The sequence below is a fragment of the Canis aureus genome, chromosome 25, assembly GCF_053574225.1.
Source record: "Canis aureus isolate CA01 chromosome 25, VMU_Caureus_v.1.0, whole genome shotgun sequence".
Lineage (NCBI taxonomy): Eukaryota > Metazoa > Chordata > Mammalia > Carnivora > Canidae > Canis > Canis aureus.
The window spans coordinates 17,422,305-17,440,448 of record NC_135635.1 but is presented as its reverse complement, the minus strand read 5'-3'; the positions used below and the strand labels follow the sequence as shown (position 1 = coordinate 17,440,448).

At 40.1% G+C, this 18,144-nt stretch overlaps 1 long non-coding RNA gene across 2 annotated transcripts in view; it reads right to left on the bottom strand.

Annotated features, from left to right (window-relative positions):
* Nucleotides 1-7,344: 7,344 nt before the first annotated feature.
* Nucleotides 7,345-18,144, bottom strand: part of LOC144297023 (uncharacterized) — a 35,933-nt gene continuing 25,133 nt past the window's right edge. The window contains exons 1-4 of one of the 2 annotated variants that reach the window (XR_013364060.1): nt 16,107-16,144; nt 14,703-14,907; nt 8,116-8,322; nt 7,345-7,719 (exon numbers count right to left, since the gene is read on the bottom strand). This is a non-coding gene — a long non-coding RNA (uncharacterized LOC144297023). Of the gene's footprint in view, nt 7,720-8,115; nt 8,323-14,702; nt 14,908-16,106; nt 16,145-18,144 lie in introns of those variants that run through there. The other variant, XR_013364059.1, reaches the window with a different exon arrangement.

The following is an 18,144-nucleotide window of genomic DNA, read 5'->3' as shown; positions in this document are numbered from 1 at the left end:
GAGTACAAGAATAGCAATTAAAATGTGTACCTGCTTTCACAATTTAGAACACTCATACACTTTGTTTCATCAATTCTGCTTCTCAGAATCTCTCCTATAAAAACACACAAGAAAAGAATATATGTGCAGTGATGTTCCCTGGAACATTGTTCATGATATTAAAAAGGGGGAGACAATCTTACTTCTACCAGGAGGAAATGGTTGTATAATTTCTGGTATATCTATACAATGCAATGCTAAGAATGTGGTTGTGCTGATAGAAAAAAAAATATCTAATATATAACTTCATGGAAAAATCAGGAAATAAAAATATATGACATGACCTTTATATTCAAAATAAACTGTATACATGTTTGTGCTTAAAAAAACATGAAAAACTTCTACCTTTTATTTTTCATATTTCTGTACTGTTAAAAATGTTTACAACAAGCATCTATTGCTTTTGTAATTCAAAACTTTTCTTTTTAAGTGTGTGTGTGTGTGTATCTTTGTGAGAAAGGATTATCGGGGATCCCCGGGTGGCGCAGCGGTTTGGCTCCTGCCTTTGGCCCAGGGCGCGATCCTGGAGACCCGGGATCAAATCCCACATCGGGCTCCCTGCATGGAGCCTGCTTCTCCCTCTGCCTGTGTCTCTGCCTCTCTCTCTCTCTGTGTGACTATCGTAAATAAATGAAAATTAAAAAAAAATAAATAAAAAAAGGATTATCAACATTGTGAATCATGGGTATGATTATGTAAATACTCAAATGTAACTATTTTTTTGACTTACTGAGGCTAATTCAAATGACTATACACATATTCATTCATATGTGTATATGTACATGTATTCATGGCTGTTCTTCATTATTCAATAATTCTTATTGTGTGCTTATTATAAATCAGGCAGTGTTCTAGGGATATGTCAATGAGTAAAAGTCCACTGGACATATTGTACTGCACATATATAGATACAAAATAGCCTCAAGAATGTAAGTAATTTTTTTGAGAGAGTGTGAGAGCCTGTGGGAGCAGGTTGGCAGGGTGGGAGTCACAGTCAGGGAGAGGAAATAAGAGAATCTTTTTTTTTTTTTTTAAGATTTTATTTATTTATTCATGAGAGACACAGAGAGACAGTGAGGCAGAGACACAGGCAGAGAGAGAGAAGCAGGCTCCATGTAGGGAGCCCAACATGGGATTTGATCCCAGGTCTCCAGGATCAGGCCCTGGCTGAAGGCGGCGCTAAACCACTGAGCCGCCCGGAAGTGAGAGAATCTTAAGCAGGCTCCACGCCAGTTTCAGAGCCCAGTGTGGGGCTCCATCTCACGACCCTGAGATCATGACCTGAGCCAAAATCAAGAGTCAGACACTAAGAATGTAAGTGAATCTGGAAATTAAGCAAACTGTATATGTTATTATATATAATTTTCAATCATCAAAACATTTAATTTGGTTAATCAATGATGAACTCGACTTCATGTTATAAATTGGTAACCTTTCCCAATTTCATCTATAAGCTTCATAGTTGAAAGCACTGAACTGGATAGCTGAATAAGTATATTTTTGACGCAACATCTTAAGACCCTTACCACATGCCAGAATTTGAACCTGAGTTCTCAGTTCCAGACTTGTTGTATAATTTCTTTTAAGTAGGTTCCATGCTGGGCTCGGGGCTTGAATTCACAACCCTAGGATCAAGACCTGAGCTGAGATCAAGAGTCAGATGCTTAACTAACTGAGCCACCCAGGTGCTCCTAGTATTGCAATATTAATTAATTTAGATATACAAATCTTTTCTTTCCAACTTGTGGAGCTGAGAGGTTCTGGAGGTCAGGAACTGTTTTCTCTTTCCTCGCAATCATACATCGCAGTTTACTCTTTCAGGAATTTGACCAAATGCTTACCTCAGCTTCCTCAACAAAGAACGTACACTTAAACTAAAAATAGAAGGCAGATCCTTTGTGCTTTTCAGTCATAATCAATATGACTATTCATGAAGTAATTATTTAAAGCTTAGCAGTTTAGACATAATCCCATCATTGAATTAGTCTTCATATCGTAGAGAGAAATTTCAGGATGTTTATTCACCTCAGCTCGCTTCTAAGCAACTGTTATCCTTCAAACTTATAGCCCCCTTGATAAGCATCATTTCTAGGGAGCAATTTTAGCTTATATAATAGTTTTTTGGAATACACTGTGGAAAGTACCTATTCTGTTTTAGGAAAACTATGGTCTCTCTCTCTCTCTCTCTTTTTAAAAGAATTCTTCTATGATATTTCCTTGAACTGCAGACTCAAACAATAATTAAAGGTAGCAAGAAAGATGCTGGGAGAAAAGCCAATTTAATTGTACTAGCCCGAATAATTGTTTCTGACTTCAGCTTGCCCATTGTGATTTTTTTTTTGGCAGGAAAAAAATTAATATCAGACTCCAACAATCTTCAAACAAGTAAAAATTATAATCTGGTGGGTGTCTATTTAAAGTAACAGAATCCAAGGCAACACAAGAGGCTTAATTTTAGACATGCATGTTATTAACTAAGAGTAGGAAAGAGCATTATCTAGTAGTGAAGAGCCAGGAGATTGAAACAACCCTTTTAAAATTTATACTCTAGTTTCTTCAAGGTTTAAGTCGGATTAAACAACTTCAACTCCTTGTATTTAGCTGCTCTGTCCTTAAATTTGGATAAATTTGCTTACCCCTTTATCACTATGCAAAGTTGTTGACTAGCAAGACGACCAGAAAGCAAACTCTTTGTCTTAATTCAGGCTGTTACAACAAATTACCATAGATGGGGTGGCTTAACCAATAGAAATTTATTTCTCACAGTTCTGAAGTCTGGGAAGCCTAAGATTAAGGTGTCAGCAGATTGGGTGTCCAGAAAGAGCCCTCTTCCTGGTTTGCAGACAGCCATTTTTGCATTTTGTCCTCACAAGTGGGTGGAGAAGCAGTGAAAAGGGTTCAGAATCTCTTAGTTAGTGATACATGTGTATATTATATGGTTGACAGCTAGAAATGTTAAAATATTGTGGAGTGACCTCTTCAGCATTGTTGGGTAAAAGAGTGAGTTTTGGAGACTCCTCTAAGGCAAAAATATGGTTGGGTTATTATAAAGAACTAAGTCAATAACAGAATTTAAAAATTCTAACCTAAAAAAAATTACTGAAAAATGAAAAGCTTGCTAACTTAGCATCTGAATTTAGACACTAAAATGTCTGTCTTGTCTAGTGATGTATTTTAAAATGTTATCACTGGCTACAGGCAGGCAGTAGCTCCACAAAAGTAGCAATTAATGTGACAGCAGTTAAATGTTAAGACCAAATTAGGGGGAGTTATTTACTCTCATTGCTATTATTGGAAGCATATAGGAGGTACCCAGAAGCTACTATAAAGGAGGTTATGGATAAATACACACTACTTTTTATACTCATCTTGAAATGTACAATTGCTCACAATCCTCTCAAGAAAAAAAAAAAACCTAAAGTGAATAAAATATAGAACAATTTACAGTCTTGGATCTTGTGTGTTCTTTTTTAAACAGCAGCCACAGTCTCCAAACATTGGATAAATATTGAACTCTTTTCTTAAACTTTTTGTTATGGAAATTTCCAAACATACACAAAGTAGAAAGAATAGAATGAGTCCTCATGTTTCTATTACCTGCATTCAACATTTACCAACATATGACCAGTCTTGTTTAATACCCTCCTGTCCCCTGACCCCAACCACACTAAATTACTTAAAATCAACTGTCAGTCCTGAAGGTAATGTAACACTGTGTGCCAAGTATATTTCAATTAAAAAAAAATTCTCTCAGCAATGGGGTCTAACTTCAAATATTTCTTAAATCCAACCACTCTGTACCACCTACATTGCTATTATCTTAGCTTTAGTAATCCTCAAACTTCTCTGTCTCAGAATCCCTTTCCTCTCTTGGAAACTATTGTGGACTCCAAAGGCCTTTCTTTGTTTATGTGGTTATGTTAATATCTGTCATCATTATTAGAACTAAGGGCTGCAGCAAATGTAAAACCTTTATTCATTAAAAAATAATAAGTCCAGAGATGCCTGGTGAGAGACACACAGAGAAAAACAGAGACATAGGCAGAGGGAGAAGCAGGCTCCCTGCAAGGAGCCAGATGTGGGACTTGAACCTGGGACTCCAGGATCACGCCCTGAGCTGAAGGCAGATGCTCAACCGCTGAGCCACCCAGGCTGTCCAAAGTGTGGCTTTTCATATCTACTTCTGCATTCAATAACTTCTGCTTGAAATGTATCACATGTCATGTAGCCTCTGGAAAACTCTATATTCATGAAAGAATGAGAATAGGAAAGGCAAATAATGTATTAGTATTATGAAAATAGTTTTGATCTTGCAGATCCACTAGTATGTCTTAGGGATTCCTAGGGTTCCTCAGGCCACACTTTTTAATGTTCTTTTTAACATTAAAGTTACATACCATAAACTTCACCCTCATAAATTATACAGTTTAATAGTTTTCAAGATATTAACAAAGATATGCAACAATCACTATTATCTAATTCCAGAACATTTTCATCATTCCATTAGCAAGCATTACCCACTCCCCCTCATATCATCACCTGGTATCCCCGGTGATAACCACTAATCTTTTTTCTTTTTCTATGAATTTGCTAATTCTAGACACTTCATAAAAGTTGAATCCATACAATATGTGATCTTTTCTTTTTGGCTTCTTTTACTTAGCATGTTTTCAAAGTTCATTCATGTTGTAGCATGTATCATACTTCATTTCTTTTTGAGGCTGAATAATACTCCCTTCTATGAGTATATCACATTTTAATTACTCATCAGTTGATGGACATTTGGTTTGCTTCTCCTTTTTGGCTATTACTGGTAATGTTGCTATGAACAGTAGTGTACAACTGTTTTTGTGGGCAGGTTTTCAGTTCTCTTGGGTACATACCTGGGAACAGAGCTGCCAGGTCATATAGCAACTCTAAACTTAACTTTTGAGAAACTGGAGAATGGAGAGAGCACATTTTGAGAACCACGTCCCTAGTGTGAGCCACTCTCACTTACTGTCTGGACTATTCCAAGACTTGCCTAACTAATTTCCCTGATCCCACCCTGGTGCCCTTGAAGTTTTTTTTTCCACACAACTGCCATTGCCATCTTTCTAAGAACTCACACATTAGAACACATCCCTCTACTATATAAAAACATTCTGATGGTCTTCCATCAGAGGTAGAATAAAATCCAAACGCTACCAGGGTTCAAACATGATCTAGTCCCTCCTTACCTCTTTGATTTACCTCCTCACTTGCTGTGGGCTAGCCCAGGGACTTCTGCTTTTCAAACATGCCAAGCCCCTCCTCCCACCTCAGTGCCTTTTAATTCATCCCCTTCATCTGGAGCCTGCTTCCTACTAATCTTTGCTGTGATTGGTCCTTCTAATTTACATTCAGATCTGTGCTTGAAAGTAATGTCCTGAGAAGAGCCTTCCTTGGCCTCCCCGTCTAAAATAACCACTCCCACCAATCACTCTAATCACTTTATCTAACTACATTTTATTTAGTGTACTTACATTGTTTACCTATGTTTAATTGTTAATTTCCATCATTATATCTAGTTCCTAGAGATTCAATAAATATTTTGGCATGAGTGCAATAAAAGCCAAAGGCGGGTGTTCCAGTTATTTATCACTGCATTACAAGCTATCCCAAAACGTAGTGGTTTATTTAGGCTAGGCTCAGCTGGGTGATTTTTCTGTTGGTGTTGACAGTAGTTACTTGTGTAGTTGCCAGGGACAGCTGAGGCTGGGCTCAGCTGGACTTCCCTTCCCTCACCACATGGCTTCTGCTTAGGATCTCCACAGCAAAGTAGTCGGATTTCTTACATAGCAGTTCAGGGTTCCCAAGAGGGAAATGGTGGAAGCTACTGTCCTTTCAAGACTTAGGAACTAGCACAGCATCACTTCTGCCATAGTGTGTTGTTAATAGAGTCAAAAAGGCCAGCCCAGATTCAAGGGATTATTCAGGGACATGAACACCGGGTGTGTATCATGGGGATGGTGGTGGGAGTGGGGGGCAACCAGTGAAATTGGCAAGCACTCCATGCAAAGGCTCAGTGTATTTTGCTTATTGTTATTACAACTATCTGATAGCTGGAGGAGGAGATTCCTTAGAGAGTTGGCTGTATTGCAAATTAGAGCATCTTTTCTAATGCAGAGGTGTATGAATCAGAATAAAGAAAAAGCTTGGGATCCCTGGGTGGCTCAGCGGTTTAGTGCCTGCCTTCCGCCTAGGGCGTGATCCTGGAGACCCGGGATTGATTCCCGCATCGAGGGAATCTGCCTGTGTCTCTGCCTCTTTCTCTGTGTCTCTCATGTATAAATAAATAAAATCTTTAAAAAAAAAGAAAAAGCTTATTAATTATTTTGAATATAGGAGTCATTACTGCAGGGGCTCCTGGGTCTCAGTTAAGTGTTTGCCTGCTGCTCAGGTGATGGGAATCTCTGCTCAGCGGGAAGCCTGCTTCTCCCTCTCAGCGTCCCCCCCGCCCGTGCTTGTGTGCTCTGTTAAATAAATAAATAAATAAATAAATAATAAAGTCAGTCTTTGCTGCAACTTGATCAGAAACCATACACCTGGAGATGGACACGTTTTATTATAGACTCTGTAGCTGTATTTTTAAAATGGGATTCTAATGAAATCCTTATCCAGGCAGCATAGCACAGTAGTTAAGCACAGGACACTGGAGCCTGACAGCCTGAGTTTGAGTCCTGGCGAGACAGCTTACTAGCTGGTGATCTTTTTTTTTTTTTTTTTTTAATTTTATTTATTTAAGACAGAGAGAGCGAGAGGCAGAGACACAGGCAGAGGGAGAAGCAGGCTCCATACAGGGAGCCTGTGCAGGACTCGATCCCGGGACTCCAGAATCACGCTCTGGGCCGAAGACAGGTTCTAAACCCAGGGATCCCCACTAGCTGGTGATCTTGAACAAACTGCTTAACCCGTTCATACTTCAGTCTCCTCGTCTGTAAAATGAGAAGAGCAAGAATGATAACTACATAACGGGTTTTTGAGAATTAAGTTGGTTAGTATCTGTAAAGTACAGGATAATGCCATACAGTAACTGGTACGTAAGCATTTGTTAAATGAAACACAAATTTCAAGAAAAAAAATACTGAAATGTTAATTCTAACAACATCAGTAGTTACATTTATCAAACAGTAGATAACCACTCCTTTTTTTTTAACTTGCCAAAAGGCAATTGAACTAAATCAAAATAATTTACCAGGATGTAATCTAAACCCTTCTCTCCTCCAAGTTTTCTCCAATCATTAACTATATAAACACAACTAGTGGTCATGCCAACTAGTCAGATAGGTTTGGTTTTTTTTTATTATTCATTTTTGCAATTACTTAACATGACTTTAAGACTTTGACCTTTATTGCATTTTCTTCCACCTTCCTTAATAACCCTTTTAAAAGCCTTCAGAAAAAGACACAATAATGACTAGCAAGTTAAAGTAATATTAAAAAGCAATGCTTGTTCAAAGGTTGGGTTTGATTATGGAGGGTTGGAGGTCACACACAGCTATGAGTGTCATAGTCCCAAGAGGGCTGGTCCATGGTCTCTGACACCCAGGTTAATTCAGGGCCACTCCAGGAAGTTCGCTTGCAGCTTCATGAGCATAGACTATTCCAGACTCCACAGTCTCTTCCTCTATAAAACATGGAATCCTAGGCAAGCAAGAGCTGTAAAAAGGGGGAATAAAGTTAAAGTAGCTTTCAATGGAGCATTCAAGGGTAAATTTGCAGGCCATATCACCACTGGTGATTTTAGAAAGCCTGGGTAAAATGGATTCCTTATAAAAAAATGAAACTATCATCTTATGTTTATATGTCATAGTAGCTTTTCAAAGTGTTTTCAGCCTTAAAAAAAAAAAAAAAGATTTATTTATTTATTTGAAATAGAGCAGGGGAGGGGCAGAGGGAGAAGGAAGATCTCAAGCAGACATCCCCCCACTGAGCACAGAGTTGGATGTGAGGCTTGATCTCAAGACCCTGAGATCAAGACCTGAGTCAAGACCAAGAGTAGGATGCTCAACTGACCAAGCTACCCAGGTGCCCCTAGAGTGTTTTCAGCCTTACCTCATGAACAGCTTCAGGAACACAGCAAGACTAATATAATAATTATTGCTTCCATGACAATCAGCATTCCAAAGATGAGTAGTCAAGGCAGGAGGTTAATTATAAATAAAAAGAGGTGTGGATCCACTGGCCTGGCAGTTTGTCCGAATCTGAATGAATTATACGGAGTCCGTGGGTTCCCTTGTCTTCTCTGCACCTCTTCAATACCTGCCAAACATTGAGCACAGACAATTACGACTTCTATTCTCGTTTCTTCTAATTTCATTTTTCGTGAAGCTATAACAATAAAGGGGAAAATGGAAGGCATGTATAATCTTACTTCAATGCAATTCATTCCTACATATTTTCTTCCAGAATTTGCCCAGTTGCATGCAGGTTTTTATATAATTAGTGTCACAGTGCACGTGCTTTTCAATTTTATTTTTTCTCCTCTTATAGCAATATTTGTTCATGTTATTTCATAATCTTCTTAATTATTATGGCTTCATATTCCTGTTAGTTGTTATGTAATAACTCGTCATTTGGCCATAAAAGTTGTAATGACCATCTCTTTTTATACCTTCTTTGGCATAATTTCCATGTGATGAATTCCTAAGATTATGAATTGTGGCAGGCTCTATGTTCTAAAGATGACCACAACAATATCTTCCCATCCCATTGCTCTTCTGCAATGTGACCGTGACACTCCCCTTTGAACATGGCTGAGTTCTGTGACTGTTTTGACTTATAATGTGGTAATGGTGACACTATGCCTGTTTTGCGTGTAGCCCTTAATGGGCCTGATAACACCTATTTCCTGCTTCTAGAAAGCATAACTATCCTGAGATTACATGGTGTGCAAGACCTAAGCCACATGAAGAAGCCCTGGGGTCTGAGATGCCACGTGGACGATAGGAATAGCACAACAGCAGTGAGACATCAGACATATGAACAAAGACACCACGTTGGAAATGTATCATTTAGACCTCGCAACCCCACACGAAGCCAGGTGAACTGCCCAGCAGAGCCCTTCCTACAGAACTGCATGAAAAAATAAATGGTTGTATTAAGCCACTAAGTTTTGTGATAGTTACCTGGTCATAGGTATTTGAAACATGAGTGTAGGGGCCAAGGGCAGACTGTCCTAAGATGGACCACTTTGGTGTGATTGAGTTACAAAGCAATCAAACCCCAGCAGATTCTGGAAAAGCTCTTTACCTCCCCCCCCAGCTGCCTAAAAAGATAGATAATCTGTTCTAGGAAGAGAGCTATCACCATAGATAATTACATTTGAAGAGGAACTAGGTATGGTAGACAGGGAGGAACCTAGGAAGGAGGGCCTGACCAAAGTCCCCTACATCCCATTGTGTCTGAGGGGCCCACCAAACATTTGTTCACCAAACACTTTGTTTCATCTTCCTGTGAATTGTAGTCCTTCCTTTTGAAGTCCCAGACTCCTACCCACTTCTCCTTAGTTCAGAATGACACGCATACCTCATTTTGCCTGTCTTCTGTGTGGATTCCTCCTACACATGAAATTAAATTTGATTTTTTCCCATTAATCTGTCTCATGTCAATTTAATTCTCAGTCCAGCTAGAAGGATCTTGAAGGGCAGAGGAAAGTCTTTCTCCCTGACGTGGGTCAAAAGATTAAAAGAAAAAAAAATCCCAAATGCTGGCAAAAGCATTTCTAACAGAACTGAACCAGTTTGTACAATTTGCAGTGCCTTAAAAAGTCTACACTTCTCAAGATGCAAGCCTAAGAAGGATTGTATTGTCTGTGCTGTTTCTGAATTACTTCATTTAAAGAGCATCCAACTCCTTTTTTTAAAAAAAAAGATTTTATTCATTTATCCATGAGACACACATACACACAGGCAGAGAGAGAAGCAGGCTCCATGCAGGGAGCCTGATATGGGACTCGATCTGAGGACTCCAGGATCATGCCCTGAGCCAAAGGCGAGTGCTAAACCGCCAAGCCATCCAGGGATCCTCCAGAGCATCCAACTCTTAATTTTGCTTCTATTCTGAGAAGGTAAGTGCTCACTTTGGAGACCTCTGATTTTCTTACCCTCACCATCTCTGGTATATGTCCTTCCTTCTTGCCCCATTCACCTCACCCCCACCCCCCATTTTAGGTTCTGCTTATCCTCAAACAAAAATAATATCGGCCGCTCGCCTACTTTGAATTGAAACATACAAAGCAATTTGAAATTCCTTCAAGAAAGGAACGGAGAAGGGCTGAAGTGTGTATGGATACCTCTAAGGTACATCAAAGATAAACATACACTTGATTTATCAATTCATTCCAAAACCTTCTGGAGCACCTCCTATGTGTTAAGCATATTGATTTGCTCAGATACTCAGGTATCTAAGTGGTAGACACTAAGTCGAATCAGATTAAGGCTAAGGGGAATTTACTGGCACATGGAATCGAGGATTGGTTTCAGGTGAAGCCCGACCCAGGGCCAAACAAGACAAAGGAGGAACAGATTTATCGTTTCTTGGGCTGACCCTTGGTTGAGCGCTGGTTCTTTTCTCAGGCTCTGCATAGTTGGTTGAGGCAATAGTAGCTCCAGCCCTGTGGCCTCTTGAGTTCCAGTTCAATGAAAGAGAGAAATTCTTTCACGGGGCCAGGCACAAGCCCTGGCATTCAAGGACTGTAACCTCCCCGATCTTGCACCCATTTCTGAACCACTCCTGTGGCCTGGGCGGGGGTGGGGTGGGAAGGGTGAGGATGCACCGATGGGCTGAGGCTGGGCCACACAGTCCATCTTGGTGGTGAGTCAGCCTCTGAACCAATCACGTGGCCTGGGGTGAGGTGGGGGTGTGTTTGGGGAAAGGATGAGGATGCACGGATGGGCTGAGGCTGGGCCCCGCGTTCCATCCCAGCTCTGAGTCAGCCTCTTCTAGAGGTTAGACACTGAGATCCGGGGAGGGTAAGTAGGAGGACAGTGTCCCGAATGCAGCTGCCAAACACCGCATCTGGCTGTCTCCTGTTCCCATGCAGGAATTCTCCTACCACGCTATGGTGTTTGACTAAATACTGGGCCTGCCCCTCCCCCCCATATAATGAGAGTCTGAGTGTTGTCTCAGACACCTGCGGTTCACACTGCCTCGGCTTTGTTTCAGTGCTCTGGATGCAAGGATATTTCTAAACGTTTAGTCACTTCCCCTTTGAGGTGCCACCACACATCCATCTTTCTCAGGAGAAGCAGCCTCCAGGGGAAGGAAGGCAGCCAGCAGATGAAAAGCTACTTCTTTCCTTCAGCTCCTAGGAAAATGCATAATTAGAATCTTCCAAGATGTGAAGGAAGAGGGTAGAGCTAGATTTCCAAATGTGGGGTGACAAGTATTTTACAGAAGGACGGAGTTGGGTTAGACACCACCACAGTTCTTGCTCAGTATAGTAGTCTGTGGTCCACAGTCTGTCTTTCAGGACAGGCAGTTTGGGTGCTGTTTTTAAGAAGGGGAGAGGGCATTGGCTCCTGAAGTGGCTGGTGGGGAGGGAGGAGTCTCTTCAGGAGAGAGGGAAGGGTGAGTGGAGACAGGAAGACACGCTTCAGCCAGGTTCCAGTTGTAGTTGTCAGGCGGCTGCTGCTCCTGACTCTGGATTTTGAGCATTTCCACAAATCCTCAGAATTAGTTCAAATCATCAGCTGGCACTTGACAGCTTTTATTCCCTTGGCTCTTGAAAGGGAAAGTAAATCAGAGCTTGACTGCTCAGAACCTGGCAGGAACACTTTAATAAAGATGTTTATGGGGAGTGGGAGCAGGCTTGAGGATCCACTGTCATCTCTCAGGGTCCACTTCGATCCAGGCTGGCTTCCAGAAAAATAACAGCAAGTTGTGAAAATTGCAGGATGGCCCAGCTCTACTGCAGAATGGATTATCAGCCCTCGAGCTATGTCACTGCAAACAGAAGGCTATGAAAAGGGGAGAATGAGAGGGGAGATGTTATAGGGGCAAATTGGTCGAGAAAGCCCTGGTTCGCAAGGGCAATGTTTACATTCCCAAGGGAAGCAAAGTAAGCAGCACAGGAAAACAGGCAGCTATCTAGGAGAGGCAGGGGGAGCTCTGCAGGGGAAGTCACTGCCTGGCCGGTGAGCAGCATTTCGATGCTGAGCTAAAGGCAGAGGCAAGGCCCAAGTGCTGAAGTGTCCGGGGGGAGAGAGCTGTTCTCTCAGTATGGGTTGAACTGAAGTGCATTTCAGCATTTGGGCTGATGTTGCCTCATTTTAAGTTTTATTTCTCATGGATCGTCTTGTGGATCAGAAGAAACACAAGAGCCACACGAGCTGTGCAACAAGCGAGTAGATTCCAAACAGTTTGCCAAGGGCATTACAAATAATTGAGCCCTCTCACCTACCCTGTTGCCTTACAGACCTGTGTCTCTGTGTAAGGATCTAGAATGTCTCAGATCATACTAAAGCCCAAATTTTGTCTTTTATCTGAACTAGAACAATTTGAGCAATAGGAAACATGTTGAATTTGACCTGAGCCCTGTTTTCCTGGAAAAGAGTAACGGGAATTAAGAAATCCCCAACCCTTTCTGTTCTGGAACAGGGCTTACTGCAAAGAGCCACCCTTCCCCATAGGATTTAGATAAGACTTACTGATGTCCCCTTGTTTACCTGTGAAAAGCCTGGGCACAAACTCAAAATTCCCTTTGTAGCCTCATAAATGATTAGCTGAATTGCTTGTCTCCATTGACCAATTGCAACAAAATGCTGTTAACCAAATTTTGCTTAAGCTTCTCTACCTCCAGGTCTATGAACTTTGGCCCACCCTTGAGGCTTGCATACAGCCGGTGGTGATAATGGACAGGGCTCAGGGTCAAACGTTCTCTGACCCACCATCTAGTCATGCAGTCTTTCATCTCCTTCACCAGGGGTTCTTCTTTGCCTGGTTCACTCTTCTCTATAACAGAAAAACTCTTTTTACCTGACCCTCAAACTGCTTGCACACCTTATGGTCACAGCATTCTCCTATTGCTATAATTCCTTCCCCCATCCCTCTTGCCATAATCCTTTTTTTTTTTTTTTTCATAATCCTTTTGAATACAAGTCTCTTACTAAGTCTGGAATTTTTTTTGTGTGTATGTCAAACCAGAAATGGACGACAACCCATTAGCTCCTTTTCTGAACTCCTTCTATCTATAGATGTTTATAGAAATCAAAAATTCTTTTATTCTTTGGCCCCTTGAATGGGTTTCCAGCATGACTGCAGCTTACCAAGAAAAGACGACCTCTGACAAATGGTGAAAAGGGTAAATAATCTAAGTTAAATGCTTATCATGTGCTGGGTACTGTTTTAAGTGCTTCTATGTGTTATCTCATTTAATTTCCCCAAATTCCATACAAGCTAGATATTATTTTTAGTTCTGCTTTACAAAAATGGAAACTGAAGCAAAGAGAAGTTAAATAACTTAGTCAAGGTCAGATAGCCAATGAGTGACAGAGTTGGGACACGAAGTCAGGTTGGTCCAGGGCCACAGCTTGGAATTTAACCACCATGCCATGGGCTTTCCTTGGGGATGGCTTCGTGGGGATGCTCCTTCTATGGATAGGAAGCATGTGAAAAGAAAAAAGAAATCCTGGCAAGTGTAAGCTAGGCACTGACCTGGCATCAACAGCTGGGAACTGGTTTACCACTTAGCAAACATAAACCATTTCCCACAGCAGCATGTCTAGTAAGGTCCCTCTGTGACTGACCTGGAGTGATGCGAAAAAGAGCCCATACCACAGTGGTACCTTTTGCACAAAAACAAGATCCTTGGGCAGCCCCGGTGGTGCAGCGGTTTAGTGCCGCCTGCAGCCTAGGGCGTGATCCTGGAGACCCTGGATCAAGTCCCACGTCAGGCTCTCTGCATGGAGCCTGCTTCTCCCTCTGCCTGTGTCTCTGCCTCTCATTCTCTCTCTGTGTTTCTATGAATAAATAAATAAAATCTTAAAAACAACAACAACAACAAGATACTTGTATGAACCACAGCAAGGACCAAACATCTCCCTCTCCCTCTCCTGGCTAACATGAGCAACTGGTAGTTTTTTATCAATGACAATATTAGCCTGATCCCACCCCTGCCACCTCCTTGATAAAAATCAAGATTCTCAATCACTAAAATACCCCCACTTTCTGACAGAACCCAATCCAGAGCAATCTTCAGTTTATCGAACCATTCCCCAAATCATCTAACAGAAACCCCAATCCTAATGTAAGTCCCTTCTAATTCCCTCTTACTAGATACTACCAAGTTCCCAAGGTTTATAGTTATCTTTGCTACAGCAAGTAATGAACCCTACTTTTTATGATTACAAGTGTGAACCTAGTGAGCTGGTGGGCTTTAGCACAAGCCTATAGTTCCCTAAGGCATGGATTTGATGCTTCCTGAGGCCTCACCTGGTAGTTCTACCTTGTAATGGCAGGAGCTTCTACTGGGTCTTGCTTCTGCCTTTCCAGAAGCAAATTGCTTGCTTCTGTCTGCTTAGAACTTTCCTCTCCTTTTTCTCTTCTTCTTAACCATTCTTCCACCCCTACTCCTGCCTTCTTCCCCTTCAAATTCCTCTGGAAAAGGCTTTATTTCCTTTAGGATACTGTAAATGGTTTACCGTACTGAAGAGGTCTAACTTGGTTATCTTCAACTCAGATTTGCCAGCTCGGGAATCCAAAGTCTCCCTGCAGTTTCTTGACACACCGAAAAATGGAGGAGACATGTCAACAGAGACTTCTGTTGGTATATTCAGATTCTATCTGTTGAATAAGAGACTCCAGAAGCATTTCTTCCCAATCTACTTCTTATGTTACATTTGGGCCCTTGGGATGAAGGAGAAAACTGTTCAAACAGCTAAATTATCATTCTTACTATTATTCCCAAACACTAATCACAGAAATCACAAAAAAATTTGTTTAATGGGCAGAACATTGGCTCCAAATTTAAAAGTTTTACTTTTCTTGAAACTTTCTTTTATTATCTGTAGACAATGTCCTATATAACAACTCATAGCTGTGGCCCCAATGACATAATGACATGTCTAGAACACTTTGTGTCACATGCATATAAGTTTATGATGCAGAAATTCAAATATATATGGCGTGACCATGGCAAAATGAAGACAATAACCACTGTATTCTGCAACGTGGTAGTGAAAATGGATAACATTGTCATGTGCTTGACTTCCGTTATGATTATACTACATGAGATTTTTGAAGTGATGTGACTGAGCATATTAATGCAGGTCTCTATGACACTGCTTTAGGTATTTCCTAAAGCAATAATCCCTTATGGTAAAAATAATCCCATATGGTAAAATCAATATGATTTTTAATCACATTTGTATTTTTTCTAGATATTTTCGGTTTATTTTAGAAAATATAAAACATGTATTATGTACTGAAATGATGGATATTTTTAGTATATGATGTGATGTTTTCTAACAGTGCTTTAATGACCACTCATAACCTGCATATCACTTTTTTTTAAAGATAGATTTATTTATTTATTTATTTATTTATTTATTTATTTATTTATTTATTATAGACTTAGACAGAGAGAGAGGCAGAGACACAGGAGGAGGGAGAAGCAAGCTCCATGCCGGGAGCCCAACGCTGGACTCGATCCCAGGACTCCAGGATTGTGCCCCGGGCCAAAGGCAGGTGCTAAACCGCTGAGCCACCTAGGGATCCCCCTGCATATCACTTTTAAAGTTCCACAAATAATTCATTGATAAATAAATTCTCATTGTAGAAAACTAAAATTCAGAAATATACAGAGTAAATATACAGAGTAAATAAAAAAGTCACCCGTAATTCTGGACTCTTTCCCCCAAAATCTCACTTCCCTAGAATAACCACTATTTCCAGTTGTGTGTGCTTCCTTCCAGATCATTTGCTTTGCATTTATATCCTTGTATATAGACATATTTGGTAGATAATAGTAAACATTTATTCTGTACTGAAATGTTTCAGATACATTGTTATCTTATTTAATCCATGTAGGGGAGGCAAAAACTTACCTCTCTCCTCTAAGACTTTTCATCTGGGCTTGAAAATTAATTTGACAAAGACAGATTAGCAGGAGAAAAGCATACAGTTATTTAACATAAGATTTATGTGACATGGGAGTCCTTACAAGGAAATGAAGATCCAAAGAAGTGGCAAAATCTAAATATGCCTTTATACCAAGTTGAACAGAAAGAAGCAATTGTAGAAAAGCAGCTAAATATATGGGGAGGCTAAATGAAGATAAGAATTATTTGAATGAGGTCTGTTTGTACTGAATTCTCATGCCTCCAACTTCCTGCCCTTGATGATAAAAAAGTTGCTTTCATTTTGCTATAGGGAGAAAATCTCCAATATGGGGGTTTTATCTTCTGCCATTAGGAAGAAAAAGGAGAGAGAGTGCTATTCTTGACCCTACCTTGTTTTTAAGTGCCTTTAGCTCAAAGTAATCCTTATGCCAAAGCACCTATTTTGGGGTGGCATATATGCCACCCTTCATCTTCATAACACCCTCTATCTTCACAACAACCTTGAGGCTGGTGCCATTATCCATTTACTGGTGAGGAGCTGGAATCACAGGGGCAGTAACTACATTGTTTAAATCATACCACTGTAAATAATGAAATCAGATTTTGAACCCAAGCTGTCAGTTCAGTGTCACAAACTCCCAACCACTACACTGTGCTGCCCCCCAATGGCAAGTCAGTATCACCCCAGCTGCTTTTTGGTTTGCTAGCCACAGAAGTTAACTACCTGCATGTTCTGTGTAGATAATCACAACTGATTACTGGGCAACTTTGGGCAGCTGAACCAGAACTATTGGGATGCTTCCCTGTAGTATAAATACAAAAGAAACACAGTTAAAAGTGCTACTAGCTAAAATTGCATCAAAAATAATAACATTCTTTTTTTTTAATAATAACATTCTTAGGAATAAACAGTCTAAGTTAAGGTGAAAGATCTGTACTCTGAAAATGATAAAACTTTGATGAAAGAATTGAAGAATACAAATGGAAAGACATTCCATGCTCATGGATTGGTAGGAGAAATACTGTTAAAATGTCTATGCTACCCAAAGCACTCTATACATTTAATGCAATCCCTGTCAAAATCCCAACTGCATTTTTCACAGAGCTAGAACAAACCCAAAATTCATATGGAACCACAAAATACCTCAAATAGCCAAAGCAGTCCTGAAAAAGTAAAACAAAACTGGAAGCATTACAATCCCAAGGCTTCAAGTTATATTACAAAGTTGTAGCAATCAAAACAATATGGTACTGGCACAAAAATAAACACATAGATGAGTAGAACATAATAGAAAGTTCAGAAATAAACTCACAACTATATGGTCAATTAATCTTTGACAAAGGAGGCGAGAATATGCAATGGGAAAAAGAAATCTCTTCAACAAATGGTGTTGGGCAAACTGGACAGCTACATGCAAAAGAATGAAACTGGACCACTTTCTTATATTATACACAAAAATAAACTCAGCATGGATTAAGAACTTAGATGTGAGACCTGAAACCATAAAAATCCCAGAAGAGAGTACAAGCAGTAATTTCTCTGACATTGGCCATAGCGATAGTTTTCTAGATCTGTCTCCTGAAGTGAGGGAAACAAAAGCAAAAGTAAACTATTGGGACTACATAAAAATTTAAAAATTTGCACAGCAAAAGAAACAACCAGTAAAACTAAAAGACGACCTATGGAATGGGAGAAAATATTTGCAAATGACATATCTGATAAAAGGTTAGTATCCAAAATATATGGCGAACTCATAGAACTCAACAGCAAAAAAAAACACAAATAATCCAATTAAAGATAGGCAGAAGACATGAACAGACATTTCTCCAAAGAAGACCTCCAGATGGCCAACAGACACATGAAAAGATGCTCAACATCACTATTCATCAGGGAAATGCAAATCAAAACCACAATGAGATACCACTTCATGCGTGTCAGAATGTCTAAAACAGAAAAGAAACAAAGGTTAGTGAAGATGTAGAGAAAAGGAACCTTCATGCACTGTTGGTGGGAATGCAAACT